The 27,900-nt window shown below is 37.4% G+C and overlaps 7 non-coding genes across 7 annotated transcripts; all 7 read right to left on the bottom strand.

Annotated features, from left to right (window-relative positions):
• Nucleotides 1-7,522: 7,522 nt before the first annotated feature.
• On the bottom strand, nucleotides 7,523-7,595 carry trnar-ucg (transfer RNA arginine (anticodon UCG)). Its single transcript has one exon. It is a non-coding gene; the product is annotated as a tRNA-Arg (tRNA).
• A 3,716-nt stretch (nucleotides 7,596-11,311) lies between these two features.
• trnar-ucg (transfer RNA arginine (anticodon UCG)) lies at nucleotides 11,312-11,384 on the bottom strand. The gene has a single exon. It is a non-coding gene; the product is annotated as a tRNA-Arg (tRNA).
• A 2,384-nt stretch (nucleotides 11,385-13,768) lies between these two features.
• trnar-ucg (transfer RNA arginine (anticodon UCG)) lies at nucleotides 13,769-13,841 on the bottom strand. Its single transcript has one exon. It is a non-coding gene; the product is annotated as a tRNA-Arg (tRNA).
• A 2,886-nt stretch (nucleotides 13,842-16,727) lies between these two features.
• Nucleotides 16,728-16,800, bottom strand: trnar-ucg (transfer RNA arginine (anticodon UCG)). Its single transcript has one exon. It is a non-coding gene; the product is annotated as a tRNA-Arg (tRNA).
• Nucleotides 16,801-18,982: 2,182 nt separating this feature from the next.
• Nucleotides 18,983-19,055, bottom strand: trnar-ucg (transfer RNA arginine (anticodon UCG)). The gene has a single exon. It is a non-coding gene; the product is annotated as a tRNA-Arg (tRNA).
• Nucleotides 19,056-24,851: 5,796 nt separating this feature from the next.
• Nucleotides 24,852-24,924, bottom strand: trnar-ucg (transfer RNA arginine (anticodon UCG)). Its single transcript has one exon. It is a non-coding gene; the product is annotated as a tRNA-Arg (tRNA).
• A 2,306-nt stretch (nucleotides 24,925-27,230) lies between these two features.
• On the bottom strand, nucleotides 27,231-27,303 carry trnar-ucg (transfer RNA arginine (anticodon UCG)). The gene has a single exon. It is a non-coding gene; the product is annotated as a tRNA-Arg (tRNA).
• Between the last annotated feature and the right edge of the window lie 597 nt (nucleotides 27,304-27,900).

Here is a 27,900-nt window from a genome sequence, read left to right as displayed (position 1 = left end):
TTGCAAACATGTCCATATTAGCAGATTTAATGAAATTAAACAACCACGAAAATGCCTCAAAACCTCAATTTTCTATTTTGAAGTAAGACGCCTTATCCACGAGGCAACACCTTCTACTCCATATTCTCCGATATGACATCAAACAGACGTTGCTTAGCAACAACAGACATGAAAATTGTGAACCTATCCGAATGAGGAAAGCTAGTGATATTTTACAAGTACGAAAAGACTATGTCCCTCAATCAGACATAATATTTCTCAGGTCTTGCAGTCTTAGATTATTGAAGTTGAACAACAATGTCCAAGCTTTTCAAAGCAACAAGACCAATGCCATATTTCGGGAAATTGCAAACATGTTCAAATTAGCTGAGCTAATGAAATTAAACAACCACGAAGGGACTCGAACCCTCAATCTTCTGATTCGAAGTCAGACGCCTTATCCATTAGGCCAAGCAGTCTATGAGATACAGCCCTATTTGACATTATACAGACTTTGCTATGCAACCATAGACATTAAAATTGTGAACCTGTCCGAATGAGGAAAGCTAGTGATTTTTAACAAGTACAAGGATACTCTTTCCTTCAATCTTTCGATGCAGATTCAGACACAATAATTCTCAGGCCTTGCAGTCTTAGATTATTAAAGTTGAACAACAATGTCCAAGCTTTTCAAAGCAACAAGACCAATGCCTTATTTAGCGAAATTGCAAACATGTCCATATTAGCAGATTTAATGAAATTAAACGACCACGAAAATGCCTCAAAACCTCAATTTTCTGTTTTGAAGTAAGACGCCTTATCCACGAGGCAACACCTTCTACTCCATATTCTCCGATATGACATCAAACAGACGTTGCTTAGCAACAACAGACATCAAAATTGTGAACCTATCCGAATGAGGAAAGCTAGTGATATTTTACAAGTACGAAAAGACTATGTCCCTCAATCAAACATAATATTTCTCAGGTCTTGCAGTCTTAGATTATTGAAGTTGAACAACAATGTCCAAGCTTTTCAAAGCAACAAGACTAATGCCTTATTTCGGGAAATTGCAAACATGTTCAAATTAGCTGAGCTAATGAAATTAAACAACCACGAAGGGACTCGAAACCTCAATCTTCTGATTCGAAGTCAGACGCCTTATCCATTAGGCCACGCAGTCTATGTGATACGGCCCTATTTGACATTATACAGACTTTGCTATGCAACCATAGACATAAAAATTGTGAACCTGTCCGAATGAGGAAAGCTAGTGATTTTTAACAAGTACAAAGATACTCTTTCCTTCAATCTTTCGATGCAGATTCAGACACAATAATTCTCAGGCCTTGCAGTCTTAGATTATTAAAGTTGAACAACAATGTCCAAGCTTTTCAAAGCAACAAGACCAATGCCTTATTTAGCGAAATTGCAAACATGTCCATATTAGCAGATTTAATGAAATTAAACGACCACGAAAATGCCTCAAAACCTCAATTTTCTGTTTTGAAGTAAGACGCCTTATCCACGAGGCAACACCTTCTACTCCATATTCTCCGATATGACATCAAACAGACGTTGCTTAGCAACAACAGACATCAAAATTGTGAACCTATCCGAATGAGGAAAGCTAGTGATATTTTACAAGTACGAAAAGACTATGTCCCTCAATCAGACATAATATTTCTCAGGTCTTGCAGTCTTAGATTATTTAAGTTGAACAACAATGTCCAAGCTTTTCAAAGCAACAAGACCAATGACATATTTCGGGAAATTGCAAACATGTTCAAATTAGCTGAGCTAATGAAATTAAACAACCACGAAGGGACTCGGACCCTCAATCTTCTGATTCGAAGTCAGACGCCTTATCCATTAGGCCACGCAGTCTATGTGATACAGCGCTATTTGACATCATACAGACTTTGCTATGCAACAGTAGACATCAAAGTTGTGAACCTATCCGAATGAGGAAAGCTAGTGATATTTAACAAGTAAGAAGATACCTTTTCCCTCAATCTTGCGATGCAGAATCAGACTCAATAATTCTCAGGCCTTGCAATATTAGATTATTAAAGATGAATAACAATGTCCAAGCCTTTCAAAGAAACAAGACCAATGCCTTATTTCGGGAAATTGCAAACATGTCCATATTAGCAGATTTAATGAAATTAAACAACCACGAAAATGCCTCAAAACCTCAATTTTCTATTTTGAAGTAAGACGCCTTATCCACGAGGCAACACCTTCTACTCCATATTCTCCGATATGACATCAAACAGACGTTGCTTAGCAACAACAGACATGAAAATTGTGAACCTATCCGAATGAGGAAAGCTAGTGATATTTTACAAGTACGAAAAGACTATGTCCCTCAATCAGACATAATATTTCTCAGGTCTTGCAGTCTTAGATTATTGAAGTTGAACAACAATGTCCAAGCTTTTCAAAGCAACAAGACCAATGCCATATTTCGGGAAATTGCAAACATGTTCAAATTAGCTGAGCTAATGAAATTAAACAACCACGAAGGGGCTCGAACCCTCAATCTTCTGATTCGAAGTCAGACGCCTTATCCATTAGGCCAAGCAGTCTATGAGATACAGCCCTATTTGACATTATACAGACTTTGCTATGCAACCATAGACATTAAAATTGTGAACCTGTCCGAATGAGGAAAGCTAGTGATTTTTAACAAGTACAAGGATACTCTTTCCTTCAATCTTTCGATGCAGATTCAGACACAATAATTCTCAGGCCTTGCAGTCTTAGATTATTAAAGTTGAACAACAATGTCCAAGCTTTTCAAAGCAACAAGACCAATGCCTTATTTAGCGAAATTGCAAACATGTCCATATTAGCAGATTTAATGAAATTAAACGACCACGAAAATGCCTCAAAACCTCAATTTTCTGTTTTGAAGTAAGACGCCTTATCCACGAGGCAACACCTTCTACTCCATATTCTCCGATATGACATCAAACAGACGTTGCTTAGCAACAACAGACATCAAAATTGTGAACCTATCCGAATGAGGAAAGCTAGTGATATTTTACAAGTACGAAAAGACTATGTCCCTCAATCAAACATAATATTTCTCAGGTCTTGCAGTCTTAGATTATTGAAGTTGAACAACAATGTCCAAGCTTTTCAAAGCAACAAGACTAATGCCTTATTTCGGGAAATTGCAAACATGTTCAAATTAGCTGAGCTAATGAAATTAAACAACCACGAAGGGACTCGAAACCTCAATCTTCTGATTCGAAGTCAGACGCCTTATCCATTAGGCCACGCAGTCTATGTGATACGGCCCTATTTGACATTATACAGACTTTGCTATGCAACCATAGACATAAAAATTGTGAACCTGTCCGAATGAGGAAAGCTAGTGATTTTTAACAAGTACAAAGATACTCTTTCCTTCAATCTTTCGATGCAGATTCAGACACAATAATTCTCAGGCCTTGCAGTCTTAGATTATTAAAGTTGAACAACAATGTCCAAGCTTTTCAAAGCAACAAGACCAATGCCTTATTTAGCGAAATTGCAAACATGTCCATATTAGCAGATTTAATGAAATTAAACGACCACGAAAATGCCTCAAAACCTCAATTTTCTGTTTTGAAGTAAGACGCCTTATCCACGAGGCAACACCTTCTACTCCATATTCTCCGATATGACATCAAACAGACGTTGCTTAGCAACAACAGACATCAAAATTGTGAACCTATCCGAATGAGGAAAGCTAGTGATATTTTACAAGTACGAAAAGACTATGTCCCTCAATCAGACATAATATTTCTCAGGTCTTGCAGTCTTAGATTATTTAAGTTGAACAACAATGTCCAAGCTTTTCAAAGCAACAAGACCAATGACATATTTCGGGAAATTGCAAACATGTTCAAATTAGCTGAGCTAATGAAATTAAACAACCACGAAGGGACTCGGACCCTCAATCTTCTGATTCGAAGTCAGACGCCTTATCCATTAGGCCACGCAGTCTATGTGATACAGCGCTATTTGACATCATACAGACTTTGCTATGCAACAGTAGACATCAAAGTTGTGAACCTATCCGAATGAGGAAAGCTAGTGATATTTAACAAGTAAGAAGATACCTTTTCCCTCAATCTTGCGATGCAGAATCAGACTCAATAATTCTCAGGCCTTGCAATATTAGATTATTAAAGATGAATAACAATGTCCAAGCCTTTCAAAGAAACAAGACCAATGCCTTATTTCGGGAAATTGCAAACATGTCCATATTAGCAGATTTAATGAAATTAAACAACCACGAAAATGCCTCAAAACCTCAATTTTCTATTTTGAAGTAAGACGCCTTATCCACGAGGCAACACCTTCTACTCCATATTCTCCGATATGACATCAAACAGACGTTGCTTAGCAACAACAGACATGAAAATTGTGAACCTATCCGAATGAGGAAAGCTAGTGATATTTTACAAGTACGAAAAGACTATGTCCCTCAATCAGACATAATATTTCTCAGGTCTTGCAGTCTTAGATTATTGAAGTTGAACAACAATGTCCAAGCTTTTCAAAGCAACAAGACCAATGCCATATTTCGGGAAATTGCAAACATGTTCAAATTAGCTGAGCTAATGAAATTAAACAACCACGAAGGGACTCGAACCCTCAATGTTCTGATTCGAAGTCAGACGCCATATCCATTAGGCCACGCAGTCTATGAGATACAGCACTATTTGACATTATACAGACTTTGCTATGCAACCATAGACATTAAAATTGTGAACCTGTCCGAATGAGGAAAGCTAGTGATTTTTAACAAGTACAAGGATACTCTTTCCTTCAATCTTTCGATGCAGATTCAGACACAAATTGCAAACATGTTCAAATTAGCTGAGCTAATGAAATTAAACAACCACGAAGGGACTCGGACCCTCAATCTTCTGATTCGAAGTCAGACGCCTTATCCATTAGGCCACGCAGTCTATGTGATACAGCGCTATTTGACATCATACAGACTTTGCTATGCAACAGTAGACATCAAAGTTGTGAACCTATCCGAATGAGGAAAGCTAGTGATATTTAACAAGTAAGAAGATACCTTTTCCCTCAATCTTGCGATGCAGAATCAGACTCAATAATTCTCAGGCCTTGCAATATTAGATTATTAAAGATGAATAACAATGTCCAAGCCTTTCAAAGAAACAAGACCAATGCCTTATTTCGGGAAATTGCAAACATGTCCATATTAGCAGATTTAATGAAATTAAACAACCACGAAAATGCCTCAAAACCTCAATTTTCTATTTTGAAGTAAGACGCCTTATCCACGAGGCAACACCTTCTACTCCATATTCTCCGATATGACATCAAACAGACGTTGCTTAGCAACAACAGACATGAAAATTGTGAACCTATCCGAATGAGGAAAGCTAGTGATATTTTACAAGTACGAAAAGACTATGTCCCTCAATCAGACATAATATTTCTCAGGTCTTGCAGTCTTAGATTATTGAAGTTGAACAACAATGTCCAAGCTTTTCAAAGCAACAAGACCAATGCCATATTTCGGGAAATTGCAAACATGTTCAAATTAGCTGAGCTAATGAAATTAAACAACCACGAAGGGACTCGAACCCTCAATGTTCTGATTCGAAGTCAGACGCCATATCCATTAGGCCACGCAGTCTATGTGATACAGCACTATTTGACATTATACAGACTTTGCTATGCAACCATAGACATTAAAATTGTGAACCTGTCCGAATGAGGAAAGCTAGTGATTTTTAACAAGTACAAGGATACTCTTTCCTTCAATCTTTCGATGCAGATTCAGACACAAATTGCAAACATGTTCAAATTAGCTGAGCTAATGAAATTAAACAACCACGAAGGGACTCGGACCCTCAATCTTCTGATTCGAAGTCAGACGCCTTATCCATTAGTCCACGCAGTCTACGTGATACAGCGCTATTTGACATCATACAGACTTTGCTATGCAACAGTAGACATCAAAGTTGTGAACCTATCCGAATGAGGAAAGCTAGTGATATTTAACAAGTAAGAAGATACCTTTTCCCTCAATCTTGCGATGCAGAATCAGACTCAATAATTCTCAGGCCTTGCAATATTAGATTATTAAAGATGAATAACAATGTCCAAGCCTTTCAAAGAAACAAGACCAATGCCTTATTTCGGGAAATTGCAAACATGTCCATATTAGCAGATTTAATGAAATTAAACAACCACGAAAATGCCTCAAAACCTCAATTTTCTATTTTGAAGTAAGACGCCTTATCCACGAGGCAACACCTTCTACTCCATATTCTCCGATATGACATCAAACAGACGTTGCTTAGCAACAACAGACATCAAAATTGTGAACCTATCCGAATGAGGAAAGCTAGTGATATTTTACAAGTACGAAAAGACTATGTCCCTCAATCAGACATAATATTTCTCAGGTCTTGCAGTCTTAGATTATTGAAGTTGAACAACAATGTCCAAGCTTTTCAAAGCAACAAGACCAATGCCATATTTCGGGAAATTGCAAACATGTTCAAATTAGCTGAGCTAATGAAATTAAACAACCACGAAGGGACTCGAACCCTCAATCTTCTGATTCGAAGTCAGACGCCATATCCATTAGTCCACGCAGTCTATGTGATACAGCACTATTTGACATTATACAGACTTTGCTATGCAAACATAGACATTAAAATTGTGAACATGTCCGAATGAGGAAAGCTAGTGATTTTTAACAAGTACAAGGATACTCTTTCCTTCAATCTTTCGATGCAGATTCAGACACAAATTGCAAACATGTTCAAATTAGCTGAGCTAATGAAATTAAACAACCACGAAGGGACTCGGACCCTCAATCTTCTGATTCGAAGTCAGACGCCTTATCCATTAGTCCACGCAGTCTACGTGATACAGCGCTATTTGACATCATACAGACTTTGCTATGCAACAGTAGACATCAAAGTTGTGAACCTATCCGAATGAGGAAAGCTAGTGATATTTAACAAGTAAGAAGATACCTTTTCCCTCAATCTTGCGATGCAGAATCAGACTCAATAATTCTCAGGCCTTGCAATATTAGATTATTAAAGATGAATAACAATGTCCAAGCCTTTCAAAGAAACAAGACCAATGCCTTATTTCGGGAAATTGCAAACATGTCCATATTAGCAGATTTAATGAAATTAAACAACCACGAAAATGCCTCAAAACCTCAATTTTCTATTTTGAAGTAAGACGCCTTATCCACGAGGCAACACCTTCTACTCCATATTCTCCGATATGACATCAAACAGACGTTGCTTAGCAACAACAGACATCAAAATTGTGAACCTATCCGAATGAGGAAAGCTAGTGATATTTTACAAGTACGAAAAGACTATGTCCCTCAATCAGACATAATATTTCTCAGGTCTTGCAGTCTTAGATTATTGAAGTTGAACAACAATGTCCAAGCTTTTCAAAGCAACAAGACCAATGCCATATTTCGGGAAATTGCAAACATGTTCAAATTAGCTGAGCTAATGAAATTAAACAACCACGAAGGGACTCGAACCCTCAATCTTCTGATTCGAAGTCAGACGCCATATCCATTAGGCCACGCAGTCTATGTGATACAGCACTATTTGACATTATACAGACTTTGCTATGCAACCATAGACATAAAAATTGTGAACCTGTCCGAATGAGGAAAGCTAGTGATTTTTAACAAGTACAAAGATACTCTTTCCTTCAATCTTTCGATGCAGATTCAGACACAATAATTCTCAGGCCTTGCAGTCTTAGATTATTAAAGTTGAACAACAATGTCCAAGCTTTTCAAAGCAACAAGACCAATGCCTTATTTAGCGAAATTGCAAACATGTCCATATTAGCAGATTTAATGAAATTAAACGACCACGAAAATGCCTCAAAACCTCAATTTTCTGTTTTGAAGTAAGACGCCTTATCCACGAGGCAACACCTTCTACTCCATATTCTCCGATATGACATCAAACAGACGTTGCTTAGCAACAACAGACATCAAAATTGTGAACCTATCCGAATGAGGAAAGCTAGTGATATTTTACAAGTACGAAAAGACTATGTCCCTCAATCAGACATAATATTTCTCAGGTCTTGCAGTCTTAGATTATTTAAGTTGAACAACAATGTCCAAGCTTTTCAAAGCAACAAGACCAATGACATATTTCGGGAAATTGCAAACATGTTCAAATTAGCTGAGCTAATGAAATTAAACAACCACGAAGGGACTCGGACCCTCAATCTTCTGATTCGAAGTCAGACGCCTTATCCATTAGGCCACGCAGTCTATGTGATACAGCGCTATTTGACATCATACAGACTTTGCTATGCAACAGTAGACATCAAAGTTGTGAACCTATCCGAATGAGGAAAGCTAGTGATATTTAACAAGTAAGAAGATACCTTTTCCCTCAATCTTGCGATGCAGAATCAGACTCAATAATTCTCAGGCCTTGCAATATTAGATTATTAAAGATGAATAACAATGTCCAAGCCTTTCAAAGAAACAAGACCAATGCCTTATTTCGGGAAATTGCAAACATGTCCATAAATTAGCAGATTTAATGAAATTAAACAACCACGAAAATGCCTCAAAACCTCAATTTTCTATTTTGAAGTAAGACGCCTTATCCACGAGGCAACACCTTCTACTCCATATTCTCCGATATGACATCAAACAGACGTTGCTTAGCAACAACAGACTTGAAAATTGTGAACCTATCCGAATGAGGAAAGCTAGTGATATTTTACAAGTACGAAAAGACTATGTCCCTCAATCAGACATAATATTTCTCAGGTCTTGCAGTCTTAGATTATTTAAGTTGAACAACAATGTCCAAGCTTTTCAAAGCAACAAGACCAATGACATATTTCGGGAAATTGCAAACATGTTCAAATTAGCTGAGCTAATGAAATTAAACAACCACGAAGGGACTCGGACCCTCAATCTTCTGATTCGAAGTCAGACGCCTTATCCATTAGGCCACGCAGTCTATGTGATACAGCGCTATTTGACATCATACAGACTTTGCTATGCAACAGTAGACATCAAAGTTGTGAACCTATCCGAATGAGGAAAGCTAGTGATATTTAACAAGTAAGAAGATACCTTTTCCCTCAATCTTGCGATGCAGAATCAGACTCAATAATTCTCAGGCCTTGCAATATTAGATTATTAAAGATGAATAACAATGTCCAAGCCTTTCAAAGAAACAAGACCAATGCCTTATTTCGGGAAATTGCAAACATGTATAAATTAGCAGATTTAATGAAATTAAACAACCACGAAAATGCCTCAAAACCTCAATTTTCTATTTTGAAGTAAGACGCCTTATCCACGAGGCAACACCTTCTACTCCATATTCTCCGATATGACATCAAACAGACGTTGCTTAGCAACAACAGACATCAAAATTGTGAACCTATCCGAATGAGGAAAGCTAGTGATATTTTACAAGTACGAAAAGACTATGTCCCTCAATCAGACATAATATTTCTCAGGTCTTGCAGTCTTAGATTATTGAAGTTGAACAACATTGTCCAAGCTTTTCAAAGCAACAAGACCAATGCCATATTTCGGGAAATTGCAAACATGTTCAAATTAGCTGAGCTAATGAAATTAAACAACCACGAAGGGACTCGAACCCTCAATGTTCTGATTCGAAGTCAGACGCCATATCCATTAGGCCACGCAGTCTATGAGATACAGCACTATTTGACATTATACAGACTTTGCTATGCAACCATAGACATTAAAATTGTGAACCTGTCCGAATGAGGAAAGCTAGTGATTTTTAACAAGTACAAGGATACTCTTTCCTTCAATCTTTCGATGCAGATTCAGACACAAATTGCAAACATGTTCAAATTAGCTGAGCTAATGAAATTAAACAACCACGAAGGGACTCGGACCCTCAATCTTCTGATTCGAAGTCAGACGCCTTATCCATTAGTCCACGCAGTCTACGTGATACAGCGCTATTTGACATCATACAGACTTTGCTATGCAACAGTAGACATCAAAGTTGTGAACCTATCCGAATGAGGAAAGCTAGTGATATTTAACAAGTAAGAAGATACCTTTTCCCTCAATCTTGCGATGCAGAATCAGACTCAATAATTCTCAGGCCTTGCAATATTAGATTATTAAAGATGAATAACAATGTCCAAGCCTTTCAAAGAAACAAGACCAATGCCTTATTTCGGGAAATTGCAAACATGTCCATATAAGCAGATTTAATGAAATTAAACAACCACGAAAATGCCTCAAAACCTCAATTTTCTATTTTGAAGTAAGACGCCTTATCCACGAGGCAACACCTTCTACTCCATATTCTCCGATATGACATCAAACAGACGTTGCTTAGCAACAACAGACATCAAAATTGTGAACCTATCCGAATGAGGAAAGCTAGTGATATTTTACAAGTACGAAAAGACTATGTCCCTCAATCAGACATTATATTTCTCAGGTCTTGCAGTCTTAGATTATTGAAGTTGAACAACAATGTCCAAGCTTTTCAAAGCAACAAGACCAATGCCATATTTCGGGAAATTGCAAACATGTTCAAATTAGCTGAGCTAATGAAATTAAACAACCACGAAGGGACTCGGACCCTCAATCTTCTGATTCGAAGTCAGACGCCTTATCCATTAGTCCACGCAGTCTACGTGATACAGCGCTATTTGACATTATACAGACTTTGCTATGCAACCATAGACATAAAAATTGTGAACCTATCCGAATGAGGAAAGCTAGTGATATTTAACAAGTAAGAAGATACCTTTTCCCTCAATCTTGCGATGCAGAATCAGACACAATAATTCTCAGGCCTTGCAATATTAGATTATTAAAGATGAATAACAATGTCCAAGCCTTTCAAAGAAACAAGACCAATGCCTTATTTCGGGAAATTGCAAACATGTCCATATTAGCAGATTTAATGAAATTAAACAACCACGAAAATGCCTCAAAACCTCAATTTTCTATTTTGAAGTAAGACGCCTTATCCACGAGGCAACACCTTCTACTCCATATTCTCCGATATGACATCAAACAGACGTTGCTTAGCAACAACAGACATCAAAATTGTGAACCTATCCGAATGAGGAAAGCTAGTGATATTTTACAAGTACGAAAAGACTATGTCCCTCAATCAGACATAATATTTCTCAGGTCTTGCAGTCTTAGATTATTGAAGTTGAACAACAATGTCCAAGCTTTTCAAAGCAACAAGACCAATGCCATATTTCGGGAAATTGCAAACATGTTCAAATTAGCTGAGCTAATGAAATTAAACAACCACGAAGGGACTCGAACCCTCAATCTTCTGATTCGAAGTCAGACGCCATATCCATTAGGCCACGCAGTCTATGTGATACAGCACTATTTGACATTATACAGACTTTGCTATGCAACCATAGACATAAAAATTGTGAACCTGTCCGAATGAGGAAAGCTAGTGATTTTTAACAAGTACAAAGATACTCTTTCCTTCAATCTTTCGATGCAGATTCAGACACAATAATTCTCAGGCCTTGCAGTCTTAGATTATTAAAGTTGAACAACAATGTCCAAGCTTTTCAAAGCAACAAGACCAATGCCTTATTTAGCGAAATTGCAAACATGTCCATATTAGCAGATTTAATGAAATTAAACGACCACGAAAATGCCTCAAAACCTCAATTTTCTGTTTTGAAGTAAGACGCCTTATCCACGAGGCAACACCTTCTACTCCATATTCTACGATATGACATCAAACAGACGTTGCTTAGCAACAACAGACATCAAAATTGTGAACCTATCCGAATGAGGAAAGCTAGTGATATTTTACAAGTACGAAAAGACTATGTCCCTCAATCAGACATAATATTTCTCAGGTCTTGCAGTCTTAGATTATTTAAGTTGAACAACAATGTCCAAGCTTTTCAAAGCAACAAGACCAATGACATATTTCGGGTAATTGCAAACATGTTCAAATTAGCTGAGCCAATGAAATTAAACAACCACGAAGGGACTCGAACCCTCAATCTTCTGATTCGAGGTCAGACGCCTTATCCATTAGGCCACGCAGTCTATGTGATACAGCCCTATTTGACATTATACAGACTTTGCTATGCAACCATAGACATAAAAATTGTGAACCTGTCCGAATGAGGAAAGCTAGTGATTTTTAACAAGTACAAAGATACTCTTTCCTTCAATCTTTCGATGCAGATTCAGACACAATAATTCTCAGGCCTTGCAGTCTTAGATGATTAAAGTTGAACAACAATGTCCAAGCTTTTCAAAGCAACAAGACCAATGCCTTATTCAGCGAAATTGCAAACATGTCCATATTAGCAGATTTAATGAAATTAAACGACCACGAAAATGCCTCAAAACCTCAATTTTCTATTTTGAAGTAAGACGCCTTATCCACGAGGCAACACCTTCTACTCCATATTCTCCGATATGACATCAAACAGACGTTGCTTAGCAACAACAGACATCAAAATTGTGAACCTATCCGAATGAGGAAAGCTAGTGATATTTTACAAGTACGAAAAGACTATGTCCCTCAATCAAACATAATATTTCTCAGGTCTTGCAGTCTTAGATTATTGAAGTTGAACAACAATGTCCAAGCTTTTCAAAGCAACAAGACTAATGCCTTATTTCGGGAAATTGCAAACATGTTCAAATTAGCTGAGCTAATGAAATTAAACAACCACGAAGGGACTCGAAACCTCAATCTTCTGATTCGAAGTCAGACGCCTTATCCATTAGGCCACGCAGTCTATGTCATACAGCCCTATTTGACATTATACAGACTTTGCTATGCAACCATAGACATACAAATTGTGAACCTGTCCGAATGAGGAAAGCTAGTGATTTTTAACAAGTACAAAGATACTCTTTCCTTCAATCTTTCGATGCAGATTCAGACACAATAATTCTCAGGCCTTGCAGTCTTAGATTATTAAAGTTGAATAACAATGTCCAAGCTTTTCAAAGCAACAAGACCAATGCCTTATTTAGCGAAATTGCAAACATGTCCATATTAGCAGATTTAATGAAATTAAACGACCACGAAAATGCCTCAAAACCTCAATTTTCTGTTTTGAAGTAAGACGCCTTATCCTCGAGGCAACACCTTCTACTCCATATTCTCCGATATGACATCAAACAGACGTTGCTTAGCAACAACAGACATCAAAATTGTGAACCTATCCGAATGAGGAAAGCTAGTGATATTTTACAAGTACGAAAAGACTATGTCCCTCAATCAGACATAATATTTCTCAGGTCTTGCAGTCTTAGATTATTGAAGTTGAACAACAATGTCCAAGCTTTTCAAAGCAACAAGACCAATGACATATTTCGGGAAATTGCAAACATGTCCATATTAGCAGATTTAATGAAATTAAACGACCACGGAAATGCCTCAAAACCTCAATTTTCTATTTTGAAGTAAGACGCCTTATCCACGAGGCAACACCTTCTACTCCATATTCTCCGATATGACATCAAACAGACGTTGCTTAGCAACAACAGACATCAAAATTGTGAACCTATCCGAATGAGGAAAGCTAGTGATATTTTACAAGTACGAAAAGACTATGTCCCTCAATCAGACATAATATTTCTCAGGTCTTGCAGTCTTAGATTATTGAAGTTGAACAACAATGTCCAAGCTTTTCAAAGCAACAAGACCAATGCCATATTTCGGGAAATTGCAAACATGTTCAAATTAGCTGAGCTAATGAAATTAATCAACCACGAAGGGACTTGAACCCTTAATCTTCTGATTCGAAGTCAGACGCCTTATCCATTAGGCCACGCAGTCTATGTGATACAGCCTTATTTGACATTATACAGACTTTGCTATGCAACAGTAGACATCAAAGTTGTGAACCTGTCCGAATGAGGAAAGCTAGTGATATTTAACAAGTAAGAGGATACCTTTTCCCTCAATCTTGCGATGCAGAATCAGACTCAATAATTCTCAGGCCTTGCAATATTAGATTATTAAAGATGAATAACAATGTCCAAGCCTTTCAAAGAAACAAGACCAATGCCTTATTTCGGGAAATTGCAAACATGTCCATATTAGCAGATTTAATGAAATTAAACGACCACGAAAATGCCTCAAAACCTCAATTTTCTGTTTCGAAGTAAGACGCCTTATCCACGAGGCAACACCTTCTACTCCATATTCTCCGATATGACATCAAACAGACGTTGTTTAGCAACAACAGACATCAAAATTGTGAACCTATCCGAATGAGGAAAGCATATTTCGGGAAATTGCAAACATGTTCAAATTAGCTGAGCTAATGAAATTAAACAACCACGAAGGGACTTGAACCCTCAATCTTCTGATTCGAAGTCAGACGCCTTATCCATTAGGCCACGCAGTCTATGTGATACAGCCCTATTTGACATTATACAGACTTTGCTATGCAACAGTAGACATCAAAGTTGTGAACCTGTCCGAATGAGGAAAGCTAGTGATATTTAACAAGTAAGAGGATACCTTTTCCCTCAATCTTGCGATGCAGAATCAGACTCAATAATTCTCAGGCCTTGCAATATTAGATTATTAAAGATGAATAACAATGTCCAAGCCTTTCAAAGAAACAAGACCAATGCCTTATTTCGGGAAATTGCAAACATGTCCATATTAGCAGATTTAATGAAATTAAACGACCACGAAAATGCCTCAAAACCTCAATTTTCTGTTTCGAAGTAAGACGCCTTATCCACGAGGCAACACCTTCTACTCCATATTCTCCGATATGACATCAAACAGACGTTGTTTAGCAACAACAGACATCAAAATTGTGAACCTATCCGAATGAGGAAAGCTAGTGATATTTTACAAGTACGAAAATACTATGTCCCTCAATCAGACATAATATTTCTCAGGTCTTGCAGTCTTAGATTATTGAAGTGTCCAATGTCCAAGCTTTTCAAAGCAACAAGACCAATGCCTTATTTCGGGAAATTGCAAACATGTTCAAATTAGCTGAGCTAATGAAATTAAACAACCACAAAGTGACTCGAACCCTCAATCTTCTGATTCGAAGTCAGACGCCTTATCCATTAGGCCACGCAGTCTATGTGATACAGCCCTATTTGACATTATACAGACTTTGCTATGCAACCATAGACATAAAAATTGTGAACCTGTCCGAATGAGGAAAGCTAGTGATTTTTAACAAGTACAAAGATACTCTTTCCTTCAATCTTTCGATGCAGATTCAGACACAATAATTCTCAGGTCTTGCAGTCTTAGATTATTAAAGTTGAACAACAATGTCCAAGCTTTTCAAAGCAACAAGACCAATGCCTTATTTAGGGAAATTGCAAACATGTACGAATTAGCTGAGCTAATGAAATTAAACGACCCTATTTGATATCATACAGACTTTGCTATACAACAGTAGACATCAAAGTTGTGAACCTGTCCGAATGAGGAAAGCTAGTGATATTTAACAAGTAAGAAGATACCTTTTCCCTCAAATTTGCGATGCAGAATCAGACTCAATAATTCTCAGGCCTTGCAATATTAGATTATTAAAGATGAATAACAATGTCCAAGCCTTTCAAAGAAACAAGACCAATGCCTTATTTCGGGAAATTGCAAACATGTCCATATTAGCAGATTTAATGAAATTAAACGACCACGAAAATGCCTCAAAACCTCAATTTTCTATTTTGAAGTAAGACGCCTTATCCATGAGGCAACACCTTCTACTCCATATTCTCCGATATGACATCAAACAGACGTTGCTTAGCAACAACAGACATCAAAATTGTGAACCTATCCGAATGAGGAAAGCTAGTGATATTTTACAAGTACGAAAAGACTATGTCCCTCAATCAAACATAATATTTCTCAGGTCTTGCAGTCTTAGATTATTGAAGTTGAACAACAATGTCCAAGCTTTTCAAAGCAACAAGACTAATGCCTTATTTCGGGAAATTGCAAACATGTTCAAATTAGCTGAGCTAATGAAATTAAACAACCACGAAGGGACTCGAAACCTCAATCTTCTGATTCGAAGTCAGACGCCTTATCCATTAGGCCACGCAGTCTATGTCATACAGCCCTATTTGACATTATACAGACTTTGCTATGCAACCATAGACATACAAATTGTGAACCTGTCCGAATGAGGAAAGCTAGTGATTTTTAACAAGTACAAAGATACTCTTTCCTTCAATCTTTCGATGCAGATTCAGACACAATAATTCTCAGGCCTTGCAGTCTTAGATTATTAAAGTTGAATAACAATGTCCAAGCTTTTCAAAGCAACAAGACCAATGCCTTATTTAGCGAAATTGCAAACATGTCCATATTAGCAGATTTAATGAAATTAAACGACCACGAAAATGCCTCAAAACCTCAATTTTCTGTTTTGAAGTAAGACGCCTTATCCACGAGGCAACACCTTCTACTCCATATTCTCCGATATGACATCAAACAGACGTTGCTTAGCAACAACAGACATCAAAATTGTGAACCTATCCGAATGAGGAAAGCTAGTGATATTTTACAAGTACGAAAAGACTATGTCCCTCAATCAGACATAATATTTCTCAGGTCTTGCAGTCTTAGATTATTGAAGTTGAACAACAATGTCCAAGCTTTTCAAAGCAACAAGACCAATGCCATATTTCGGGAAATTGCAAACATGTTCAAATTAGCTGAGCTAAAGAAATTAATCAACCACGAAGGGACTTGAACCCTTAATCTTCTGATTCGAAGTCAGACGCCTTATCCATTAGGCCACGCAGTCTATGTGATACAGCCTTATTTGACATTATACAGACTTTGCTATGCAACAGTAGACATCAAAGTTGTGAACCTGTCCGAATGAGGAAAGCTAGTGATATTTAACAAGTAAGAGGATACCTTTTCCCTCAATCTTGCGATGCAGAATCAGACTCAATAATTCTCAGGCCTTGCAATATTAGATTATTAAAGATGAATAACAATGTCCAAGCCTTTCAAAGAAACAAGACCAATGCCTTATTTCGGGAAATTGCAAACATGTCCATATTAGCAGATTTAATGAAATTAAACGACCACGAAAATGCCTCAAAACCTCAATTTTCTGTTTCGAAGTAAGACGCCTTATCCACGAGGCAACACCTTCTACTCCATATTCTCCGATATGACATCAAACAGACGTTGTTTAGCAACAACAGACATCAAAATTGTGAACCTATCCGAATGAGGAAAGCATATTTCGGGAAATTGCAAACATGTTCAAATTAGCTGAGCTAATGAAATTAAACAACCACGAAGGGACTTGAACCCTCAATCTTCTGATTCGAAGTCAGACGCCTTATCCATTAGGCCACGCAGTCTATGTGATACAGCCCTATTTGACATTATACAGACTTTGCTATGCAACAGTAGACATCAAAGTTGTGAACCTGTCCGAATGAGGAAAGCTAGTGATATTTAACAAGTAAGAGGATACCTTTTCCCTCAATCTTGCGATGCAGAATCAGACTCAATAATTCTCAGGCCTTGCAATATTAGATTATTAAAGATGAATAACAATGTCCAAGCCTTTCAAAGAAACAAGACCAATGCCTTATTTCGGGAAATTGCAAACATGTCCATATTAGCAGATTTAATGAAATTAAACGACCACGAAAATGCCTCAAAACCTCAATTTTCTGTTTCGAAGTAAGACGCCTTATCCACGAGGCAACACCTTCTACTCCATATTCTCCGATATGACATCAAACAGACGTTGTTTAGCAACAACAGACATCAAAATTGTGAACCTATCCGAATGAGGAAAGCTAGTGATATTTTACAAGTACGAAAATACTATGTCCCTCAATCAGACATAATATTTCTCAGGTCTTGCAGTCTTAGATTATTGAAGTGTCCAATGTCCAAGCTTTTCAAAGCAACAAGACCAATGCCTTATTTCGGGAAATTGCAAACATGTTCAAATTAGCTGAGCTAATGAAATTAAACAACCACAAAGTGACTCGAACCCTCAATCTTCTGATTCGAAGTCAGACGCCTTATCCATTAGGCCACGCAGTCTATGTGATACAGCCCTATTTGACATTATACAGACTTTGCTATGCAACCATAGACATAAAAATTGTGAACCTGTCCGAATGAGGAAAGCTAGTGATTTTTAACAAGTACAAAGATACTCTTTCCTTCAATCTTTCGATGCAGATTCAGACACAATAATTCTCAGGTCTTGCAGTCTTAGATTATTAAAGTTGAACAACAATGTCCAAGCTTTTCAAAGCAACAAGACCAATGCCTTATTTAGGGAAATTGCAAACATGTACGAATTAGCTGAGCTAATGAAATTAAACGACCCTATTTGATATCATACAGACTTTGCTATACAACAGTAGACATCAAAGTTGTGAACCTGTCCGAATGAGGAAAGCTAGTGATATTTAACAAGTAAGAAGATACCTTTTCCCTCAAATTTGCGATGCAGAATCAGACTCAATAATTCTCAGGCCTTGCAATATTAGATTATTAAAGATGAATAACAATGTCCAAGCCTTTCAAAGAAACAAGACCAATGCCTTATTTCGGGAAATTGCAAACATGTCCATATTAGCAGATTTAATGAAATTAAACGACCACGAAAATGCCTCAAAACCTCAATTTTCTATTTTGAAGTAAGACGCCTTATCCATGAGGCAACACCTTCTACTCCATATTCTCCGATATGACATCAAACAGACGTTGCTTAGCAACAACAGACATCAAAATTGTGAACCTATCCGAATGAGGAAAGCTAGTGATATTTTACAAGTACGAAAAGACTATGTCCCTCAATCAGACATAATATTTCTCAGGTCTTGCAGTCTTAGATTATTGAAGTTGAACAACAATGTCCAAGCTTTTCAAAGCAACAAGACCAATGCCATATTTCGGGAAATTGCAAACATGTTCAAATTAGCTGAGCTAATGAAATTAAACAACCACGAAGGGACTCGAACCCTCAATCTTCTGATTCGAAGTCAGACGCCTTATCCATTAGGCCACGCAGTCTATGTGATACAGCCCTATTTGACATTATACAGACTTTGCTATGCAACCATAGACATAAAAATTGTGAACCTGTCCGAATGAGGAAAGCTAGTGATTTTTAACAAGTACAAAGATACTCTTTCCTTCAATCTTTCGATGCAGATTCAGACACAATAATTCTCAGGCCTTGCAGTCTTAGATTATTAAAGTTGAACAACAATGTCCAAGCTTTTCAAAGCAACAAGACCAATGCCTTATTTAGCGAAATTGCAAACATGTCCATATTAGCAGATTTAATGAAATTAAACGACCACGAAAATGCCTCAAAACCTCAATTTTCTGTTTTGAAGTAAGACGCCTTATCCACGAGGCAACACCTTCTACTCCATATTCTCCGATATGACATCAAACAGACGTTGCTTAGCAACAACAGACATCAAAATTGTGAACCTATCCGAATGAGGAAAGCTAGTGATATTTTACAAGTACGAAAAGACTATGTCCCTCAATCAGACATAATATTTCTCAGGTCTTGCAGTCTTAGATTATTGAAGTGTCCAATGTCCAAGCTTTTCAAAGCAACAAGACCAATGCCTTATTTCGGGAAATTGCAAACATGTTCAAATTAGCTGAGCTAATGAAATTAAACAACCACGAAGTGACTCGAACCCTCAATCTTCTGATTCGAAGTCAGACGCCTTATCCATTAGGCCACGCAGTCTATGTGATACAGCCCTATTTGACATTATACAGACTTTGCTATGCAACCATAGACATAAAAATTGTGAACCTGTCCGAATGAGGAAAGCTAGTGATTTTTAACAAGTACAAAGATACTCTTTCCTTCAATCTTTCGATGCAGATTCAGACACAATAATTCTCAGGTCTTGCAGTCTTAGATTATTAAAGTTGAACAACAATGTCCAAGCTTTTCAAAGCAACAAGACCAATGCCTTATTTAGGGAAATTGCAAACATGTACGAATTAGCTGAGCTAATGAAATTAAACGACCCTATTTGATATCATACAGACTTTGCTATACAACAGTAGACATCAAAGTTGTGAACCTGTCCGAATGAGGAAAGCTAGTGATATTTAACAAGTAAGAAGATACCTTTTCCCTCAAATTTGCGATGCAGAATCAGACTCAATAATTCTCAGGCCTTGCAATATTAGATTATTAAAGATGAATAACAATGTCCAAGCCTTTCAAAGAAACAAGACCAATGCCTTATTTCGGGAAATTGCAAACATGTCCATATTAGCAGATTTAATGAAATTAAACGACCACGAAAATGCCTCAAAACCTCAATTTTCTATTTTGAAGTAAGACGCCTTATCCATGAGGCAACACCTTCTACTCCATATTCTCCGATATGACATCAAACAGACGTTGCTTAGCAACAACAGACATCAAAATTGTGAACCTATCCGAATGAGGAAAGCTAGTGATATTTTACAAGTACGAAAAGACTATGTCCCTCAATCAGACATAATATTTCTCAGGTCTTGCAGTCTTAGATTATCGAAGTTGAACAACAATGTCCAAGCTTTTCAAAGCAACAAGACCAATGACATATTTCGGGAAATTGCAAACATGTCCATATTAGCAGATTTAATTAAATTAAACGACCACGAAAATGCCTCAAAACCTCAATTTTCTATTTTGAAGTAAGACGCCTTATCCACGAGGCAACACCTTCTACTCCATATTCTCCGATATGACATCAAACAGACGTTGCTTAGCAACAACAGACATCAAAATTGTGAACCTATCCGAATGAGGAAAGCTAGTGATATTTTACAAGTACGAAAAGACTATGTCCCTCAATCAAACATAATATTTCTCAGGTCTTGCAGTCTTTCCTTCAATCTTTCGATGCAGATTCAGACACAATAATTCTCAGGCCTTGCAGTCTTAGATTATTAAAGTTGAACAACAATGTCCAAGCTTTTCAAAGCAACAAGACCAATGCCATATTTCGGGAAATTGCAAACATGTTCAAATTAGCTGAGCTAATGAAATTAAACAACCACGAAGGGACTCGAACCCTCAATCTTCTGATTCGAAGTCAGACGGCTTATCCATTAGGCCAAGCAGTCTATGAGATACAGCCCTATTTGACATTATACAGACTTTGCTATGCAACCATAGACATTAAAATTGTGAACCTGTCCGAATGAGGAAAGCTAGTGATTTTTAACAAGTACAAGGATACTCTTTCCTTCAATCTTTCGATGCAGATTCAGACACAATAATTCTCAGGCCTTGCAGTCTTAGATTATTAAAGTTGAACAACAATGTCCAAGCTTTTCAAAGCAACAAGACCAATGCCTTATTTAGCGAAATTGCAAACATGTCCATATTAGCAGATTTAATGAAATTAAACGACCACGAAAATGCCTCAAAACCTCAATTTTCTGTTTTGAAGTAAGACGCCTTATCCACGAGGCAACACCTTCTACTCCATATTCTCCGATATGACATCAAACAGACGTTGCTTAGCAACAACAGACATCAAAATTGTGAACCTATCCGAATGAGGAAAGCTAGTGATATTTTACAAGTACGAAAAGACTATGTCCCTCAATCAAACATAATATTTCTCAGGTCTTGCAGTCTTAGATTATTGAAGTTGAACAACAATGTCCAAGCTTTTCAAAGCAACAAGACTAATGCCTTATTTCGGGAAATTGCAAACATGTTCAAATTAGCTGAGCTAATGAAATTAAACAACCACGAAGGGACTCGAAACCTCAATCTTCTGATTCGAAGTCAGACGCCTTATCCATTAGGCCACGCAGTCTATGTGATACGGCCCTATTTGACATTATACAGACTTTGCTATGCAACCATAGACATAAAAATTGTGAACCTGTCCGAATGAGGAAAGCTAGTGATTTTTAACAAGTACAAAGATACTCTTTCCTTCAATCTTTCGATGCAGATTCAGACACAATAATTCTCAGGCCTTGCAGTCTTAGATTATTAAAGTTGAACAACAATGTCCAAGCTTTTCAAAGCAACAAGACCAATGCCTTATTTAGCGAAATTGCAAACATGTCCATATTAGCAGATTTAATGAAATTAAACGACCACGAAAATGCCTCAAAACCTCAATTTTCTGTTTTGAAGTAAGACGCCTTATCCACGAGGCAACACCTTCTACTCCATATTCTCCGATATGACATCAAACAGACGTTGCTTAGCAACAACAGACATCAAAATTGTGAACCTATCCGAATGAGGAAAGCTAGTGATATTTTACAAGTACGAAAAGACTATGTCCCTCAATCAGACATAATATTTCTCAGGTCTTGCAGTCTTAGATTATTTAAGTTGAACAACAATGTCCAAGCTTTTCAAAGCAACAAGACCAATGACATATTTCGGGAAATTGCAAACATGTTCAAATTAGCTGAGCTAATGAAATTAAACAACCACGAAGGGACTCGGACCCTCAATCTTCTGATTCGAAGTCAGACGCCTTATCCATTAGGCCACGCAGTCTATGTGATACAGCGCTATTTGACATCATACAGACTTTGCTATGCAACAGTAGACATCAAAGTTGTGAACCTATCCGAATGAGGAAAGCTAGTGATATTTAACAAGTAAGAAGATACCTTTTCCCTCAATCTTGCGATGCAGAATCAGACTCAATAATTCTCAGGCCTTGCAATATTAGATTATTAAAGATGAATAACAATGTCCAAGCCTTTCAAAGAAACAAGACCAATGCCTTATTTCGGGAAATTGCAAACATGTCCATATTAGCAGATTTAATGAAATTAAACAACCACGAAAATGCCTCAAAACCTCAATTTTCTATTTTGAAGTAAGACGCCTTATCCACGAGGCAACACCTTCTACTCCATATTCTCCGATATGACATCAAACAGACGTTGCTTAGCAACAACAGACATGAAAATTGTGAACCTATCCGAATGAGGAAAGCTAGTGATATTTTACAAGTACGAAAAGACTATGTCCCTCAATCAGACATAATATTTCTCAGGTCTTGCAGTCTTAGATTATTGAAGTTGAACAACAATGTCCAAGCTTTTCAAAGCAACAAGACCAATGCCATATTTCGGGAAATTGCAAACATGTTCAAATTAGCTGAGCTAATGAAATTAAACAACCACGAAGGGACTCGGACCCTCAATCTTCTGATTCGAAGTCAGACGCCTTATCCATTAGGCCACGCAGTCTATGTGATACAGCGCTATTTGACATCATACAGACTTTGCTATGCAACAGTAGACATCAAAGTTGTGAACCTATCCGAATGAGGAAAGCTAGTGATATTTAACAAGTAAGAAGATACCTTTTCCCTCAATCTTGCGATGCAGAATCAGACTCAATAATTCTCAGGCCTTGCAATATTAGATTATTAAAGATGAATAACAATGTCCAAGCCTTTCAAAGAAACAAGACCAATGCCTTATTTCGGGAAATTGCAAACATGTCCATATTAGCAGATTTAATGAAATTAAACAACCACGAAAATGCCTCAAAACCTCAATTTTCTATTTTGAAGTAAGACGCCTTATCCACGAGGCAACACCTTCTACTCCATATTCTCCGATATGACATCAAACAGACGTTGCTTAGCAACAACAGACATGAAAATTGTGAACCTATCCGAATGAGGAAAGCTAGTGATATTTTACAAGTACGAAAAGACTATGTCCCTCAATCAGACATAATATTTCTCAGGTCTTGCAGTCTTAGATTATTGAAGTTGAACAACAATGTCCAAGCTTTTCAAAGCAACAAGACCAATGCCATATTTCGGGAAATTGCAAACATGTTCAAATTAGCTGAGCTAATGAAATTAAACAACCACGAAGGGACTCGAACCCTCAATGTTCTGATTCGAAGTCAGACGCCATATCCATTAGGCCACGCAGTCTATGTGATACAGCACTATTTGACATTATACAGACTTTGCTATGCAACCATAGACATTAAAATTGTGAACCTGTCCGAATGAGGAAAGCTAGTGATTTTTAACAAGCACAAGGATACTCTTTCCTTCAATCTTTCGATGCAGATTCAGACACAAATTGCAAACATGTTCAAATTAGCTGAGCTAATGAAATTAAACAACCACGAAGGGACTCGGACCCTCAATCTTCTGATTCGAAGTCAGACGCCTTATCCATTAGTCCACGCAGTCTACGTGATACAGCGCTATTTGACATCATACAGACTTTGCTATGCAACAGTAGACATCAAAGTTGTGAACCTATCCGAATGAGGAAAGCTAGTGATATTTAACAAGTAAGAAGATACCTTTTCCCTCAATCTTGCGATGCAGAATCAGACTCAATAATTCTCAGGCCTTGCAATATTAGATTATTAAAGATGAATAACAATGTCCAAGCCTTTCAAAGAAACAAGACCAATGCCTTATTTCGGGAAATTGCAAACATGTCCATATTAGCAGATTTAATGAAATTAAACAACCACGAAAATGCCTCAAAACCTCAATTTTCTATTTTGAAGTAAGACGCCTTATCCACGAGGCAACACCTTCTACTCCATATTCTCCGATATGACATCAAACAGACGTTGCTTAGCAACAACAGACATCAAAATTGTGAACCTATCCGAATGAGGAAAGCTAGTGATATTTTACAAGTACGAAAAGACTATGTCCCTCAATCAGACATTATATTTCTCAGGTCTTGCAGTCTTAGATTATTGAAGTTGAACAACAATGTCCAAGCTTTTCAAAGCAACAAGACCAATGCCATATTTCGGGAAATTGCAAACATGTTCAAATTAGCTGAGCTAATGAAATTAAACAACCACGAAGGGACTCGAACCCTCAATCTTCTGATTCGAAGTCAGACGCCATATCCATTAGGCCACGCAGTCTATGTGATACAGCACTATTTGACATTATACAGACTTTGCTATGCAACCATAGACATAAAAATTGTGAACCTGTCCGAATGAGGAAAGCTAGTGATTTTTAACAAGTACAAAGATACTCTTTCCTTCAATCTTTCGATGCAGATTCAGACACAATAATTCTCAGGCCTTGCAGTCTTAGATTATTAAAGTTGAACAACAATGTCCAAGCTTTTCAAAGCAACAAGACCAATGCCTTATTTAGCGAAATTGCAAACATGTCCATATTAGCAGATTTAATGAAATTAAACGACCACGAAAATGCCTCAAAACCTCAATTTTCTGTTTTGAAGTAAGACGCCTTATCCACGAGGCAACACCTTCTACTCCATATTCTCCGATATGACATCAAACAGACGTTGCTTAGCAACAACAGACATCAAAATTGTGAACCTATCCGAATGAGGAAAGCTAGTGATATTTTACAAGTACGAAAAGACTATGTCCCTCAATCAGACATAATATTTCTCAGGTCTTGCAGTCTTAGATTATTTAAGTTGAACAACAATGTCCAAGCTTTTCAAAGCAACAAGACCAATGACATATTTCGGGAAATTGCAAACATGTTCAAATTAGCTGAGCTAATGAAATTAAACAACCACGAAGGGACTCGGACCCTCAATCTTCTGATTCGAAGTCAGACGCCTTATCCATTAGGCCACGCAGTCTATGTGATACAGCGCTATTTGACATCATACAGACTTTGCTATGCAACAGTAGACATCAAAGTTGTGAACCTATCCGAATGAGGAAAGCTAGTGATATTTAACAAGTAAGAAGATACCTTTTCCCTCAATCTTGCGATGCAGAATCAGACTCAATAATTCTCAGGCCTTGCAATATTAGATTATTAAAGATGAATAACAATGTCCAAGCCTTTCAAAGAAACAAGACCAATGCCTTATTTCGGGAAATTGCAAACATGTCCATATTAGCAGATTTAATGAAATTAAACAACCACGAAAATGCCTCAAAACCTCAATTTTCTATTTTGAAGTAAGACGCCTTATCCACGAGGCAACACCTTCTACTCCATATTCTCCGATATGACATCAAACAGACGTTGCTTAGCAACAACAGACATGAAAATTGTGAACCTATCCGAATGAGGAAAGCTAGTGATATTTTACAAGTACGAAAAGACTATGTCCCTCAATCAGACATAATATTTCTCAGGTCTTGCAGTCTTAGATTATTGAAGTTGAACAACAATGTCCAAGCTTTTCAAAGCAACAAGACCAATGCCATATTTCGGGAAATTGCAAACATGTTCAAATTAGCTGAGCTAATGAAATTAAACAACCACGAAGGGACTCGAACCCTCAATGTTCTGATTCGAAGTCAGACGCCATATCCATTAGGCCACGCAGTCTATGTGATACAGCACTATTTGACATTATACAGACTTTGCTATGCAACCATAGACATTAAAATTGTGAACCTGTCCGAATGAGGAAAGCTAGTGATTTTTAACAAGCACAAGGATACTCTTTCCTTCAATCTTTCGATGCAGATTCAGACACAAATTGCAAACATGTTCAAATTAGCTGAGCTAATGAAATTAAACAACCACGAAGGGACTCGGACCCTCAATCTTCTGATTCGAAGTCAGACGCCTTATCCATTAGTCCACGCAGTCTACGTGATACAGCGCTATTTGACATCATACAGACTTTGCTATGCAACAGTAGACATCAAAGTTGTGAACCTATCCGAATGAGGAAAGCTAGTGATATTTAACAAGTAAGAAGATACCTTTTCCCTCAATCTTGCGATGCAGAATCAGACTCAATAATTCTCAGGCCTTGCAATATTAGATTATTAAAGATGAATAACAATGTCCAAGCCTTTCAAAGAAACAAGACCAATGCCTTATTTCGGGAAATTGCAAACATGTCCATATTAGCAGATTTAATGAAATTAAACAACCACGAAAATGCCTCAAAACCTCAATTTTCTATTTTGAAGTAAGACGCCTTATCCACGAGGCAACACCTTCTACTCCATATTCTCCGATATGACATCAAACAGACGTTGCTTAGCAACAACAGACATCAAAATTGTGAACCTATCCGAATGAGGAAAGCTAGTGATATTTTACAAGTACGAAAAGACTATGTCCCTCAATCAGACATTATATTTCTCAGGTCTTGCAGTCTTAGATTATTGAAGTTGAACAACAATGTCCAAGCTTTTCAAAGCAACAAGACCAATGCCATATTTCGGGAAATTGCAAACATGTTCAAATTAGCTGAGCTAATGAAATTAAACAACCACGAAGGGACTCGAACCCTCAATCTTCTGATTCGAAGTCAGACGCCATATCCATTAGGCCACGCAGTCTATGTGATACAGCACTATTTGACATTATACAGACTTTGCTATGCAACCATAGACATAAAAATTGTGAACCTGTCCGAATGAGGAAAGCTAGTGATTTTTAACAAGTACAAAGATACTCTTTCCTTCAATCTTTCGATGCAGATTCAGACACAATAATTCTCAGGCCTTGCAGTCTTAGATTATTAAAGTTGAACAACAATGTCCAAGCTTTTCAAAGCAACAAGACCAATGCCTTATTTAGCGAAATTGCAAACATGTCCATATTAGCAGATTTAATGAAATTAAACGACCACGAAAATGCCTCAAAACCTCAATTTTCTGTTTTGAAGTAAGACGCCTTATCCACGAGGCAACACCTTCTACTCCATATTCTCCGATATGACATCAAACAGACGTTGCTTAGCAACAACAGACATCAAAATTGTGAACCTATCCGAATGAGGAAAGCTAGTGATATTTTACAAGTACGAAAAGACTATGTCCCTCAATCAGACATAATATTTCTCAGGTCTTGCAGTCTTAGATTATTTAAGTTGAACAACAATGTCCAAGCTTTTCAAAGCAACAAGACCAATGACATATTTCGGGAAATTGCAA

The sequence above is a fragment of the Oncorhynchus clarkii genome, unplaced genomic scaffold (assembly GCF_045791955.1).
Source record: "Oncorhynchus clarkii lewisi isolate Uvic-CL-2024 unplaced genomic scaffold, UVic_Ocla_1.0 unplaced_contig_10888_pilon_pilon, whole genome shotgun sequence".
Lineage (NCBI taxonomy): Eukaryota > Metazoa > Chordata > Actinopteri > Salmoniformes > Salmonidae > Oncorhynchus > Oncorhynchus clarkii.
Note: the sequence above shows the minus strand (reverse complement) of the source record. Positions and strands in the feature narration are given on the sequence as shown.